Raw genomic sequence first — 2,983 nt, 5'->3', positions numbered from 1 at the left:
AATTCCAGAAAATAAGGAAAAATCCCAGAAAAATTAGGGAAAATTCCAGAAAATGAGGAAAAATCCCAGAAAAATTAGGGAAAATTCCAGAAAATGAGGAAAAATCCCAGAAAAATTAGGGAAAAATCCAGAAATTAGGGAAAAAATCCCGGAAATAAGGGAAAAATTCCTGGAAATCAAAATAATTCCTGAATAAAAGGAAAAACTCGTTGTAAACGTGTAGGTCGCTCCACACTTTACGCAAGAACGAAACCCTGTAAGGGAATGAATAGACTTAACTTCTGTGAAACCTAATCAATGTTTCCCAAAAGTTGGGGGGCAAATGATAGGGATAAATAAATCCTGATTTTATTAATAATGGGCTGCTGGACCCAATAAGAAGATGTATGATATTCAGACCAGAAAGGTTAAGCCTGATGGACCAGATCAGGACTGATGGAATAAAAAAGGCCCAAAAGCCCTGATTATTAATTAATTTCGTAATTAATTAATAAGGGAAAAATCAGCTGTTGAGAAGAGTCTTGATAAGGATATAAATCTTTATAGATAAGCCTCAAGGGGACCTAAAAGGATAAGGGATCAGTTTCCTACTATCTAGGACTCCAAAGTCCATTCTAACTATGAGACTTGCCCACCAAGTCTCCTATACCAAGTCCAATTCAAGGACCACCAACATCTATATAAGGGGTCTCACCCCCACCAATCAGAACTACATTTTTTGGCTTGATTCTCTAATTCACAGAGATACGTAGGCATCTCGTAAAGGCAGATTGAGTCACGAAACACGAGAGCAGCCATTAAAGGCCTTGAGCTCCCGAATCTTTGTATTAAATACAACAAGTAATAACCTTAGCTTTTTATCCATAACATTATTGAAGAAATCAAAATTTAGATAAATAAAATCTTAAAAAATCCTTATACTACCGTCTATATAGGTCGCTTGAAATATTGAATAACAATGGTGTATGTGGATTTGGTATTTTCTTAATATTTTCTTGATTTATTAATTATTTTGTTATATCATAATACAAATTATTAAAAATAATTTTGGAAGTGTTTGGTTTCTTATAAAAAAGGTAAAAAGAAGTTGAGTGCAATTAGAAATTAGGTTGAATAATTATTATAGAGTTTGTAGTTATATAGAATAAATGATTTATTTTTGGAAGGTATTAACATACATTTTAGGAAGGCGTTAACCAACCAACCAAACGAAATCATGTTTCGCTTATAATAATATAGTATAGACGAAGCTCTGCGATGACGTGACCTTATGTGGGGCACATGACTATGTCCCGATAATATTAGTATTTAAAAAGTCAGAAATCGGTATTTTTCCGTGGAAATACCTTTTAGTGATTAATCGAATAATCGGTGATTAATTTGATCGATTAATCGGAATATTAATCAAAATAATTTAATTAATTAAATAATATATAATTTTATTTAAATTTCATTAACCTTTTATAAATGTTACAAAAATAATATTAAGTATCATTACTTCATATTTTGTATTTAAGTATTTTATACATTTTTTTTATAGTTGATTTATGCATAATAATTAATACTAACTATTTAGTACTTCAAAATTTACTAACTACTGTATGTAAATTAAATATAACTTCGTAATATGCTAAAATTAGTTACATTGGAAATCAACTACAGGAGATTGTAAAGGATGAATAATAGTAATTTAATTGAAGAAACTTATTAAATTATTAAAAATTAGGATTTAGGGGCATATGATAGTCAATATAAGTCAATATTTTATTATTCAATATTAATTATTATTTTGAATTATATTTTTTCTTAAAAAATGTTTTTTTATTAATTTTCACCATTTGACCGAACTGATCGAATTTTGACCCGAACTGACCAATTTTTGACCGAATCAACCAACTTTTGACCGATTTTTAAAAAAACGCGCTTTGACCCGATTTTTGATTAATCGAGATATGAACTGTCCAAACTCCAATTAATCGCCCGATTAATCGATTAATCGACCTTTTGAATTTTATAATGATGATTGTGAGTAGTGGCTATGGGCATGTGGCCGATGATATTATCATAAAAGTGCATAACTATGATAATTAACATACTAAACGGGTGCATAACTATGGTAATTAACATACTAAAAGGTGTAATTTTTTTATGAAGATAAACACATAAGTAATGGCTAATAGAATGAAATAAATACGAGAAGGGGTTGTCACGGATTCTCAAAGTGCTTTCGTACTGGGTCATTTAATTTCGGATAATATGATGGTATCTTGTGAAGTCATACATTACATAAAAAGAAAAAAAGTGGGGAAAAATGAATTTATGACCCTAAAACTTGATATGAGCAAAATTTAGGATCGTATCGAGTGAAGTTTTTTAGGGCAATATTGTGTAAAATAGGTTCTCACAATGGTGGTTTTATATGGTTCTTTAATGTGTAACTGCAATTTATTATTCTATTTTTCACAGAGAGCATGGGATGGGTCAATTATTCCTTCTAGAGGGATTCTCCAAGGCGGCTCCCTCTCTCCGTATTTATTCATCATCTGTGTAGAGATTTTCAGCAATTATTCGAAATTATGAAAGCAAGAAGTGGCTAACTGGAGTCAAAATCTGTCGAAGAGCACCTGTGATTTCACATATGTTTTTCGCATACGACAATTACATATACTGTAAAGAGAACATGATGGAGGCTGCTAAGGTGCTGCCACTTTTAGACATATATGAATGAGTGTCGGGCCAGCAAGTGAACAAGAGTAAGTCTTATGTGTTTTTTAGTTCGAATATTATTCAATATAATCACAAAAATATGTGTCAAGTGCTACAGATGGGAGAGGCGTATGGTAATTGCAAATATCTGGGGTTGCCAAGTATTGTGGGAAGGAACAAAACAACAATTCTGGGGTATTTAATAGAAAAGGTGCGAGAAAGAATCCGCATATTGGTAGATTTGGAAAAGAAGTGCTAATTAGGGTGGGGGTGCAAG

Source organism: Apium graveolens, unplaced genomic scaffold (assembly GCF_009905375.1).
Source record: "Apium graveolens cultivar Ventura unplaced genomic scaffold, ASM990537v1 ctg8127, whole genome shotgun sequence".
In the NCBI taxonomy this organism is placed as follows: Eukaryota; Viridiplantae; Streptophyta; class Magnoliopsida; order Apiales; family Apiaceae; genus Apium; species Apium graveolens.
Note: the sequence above shows the minus strand (reverse complement) of the source record.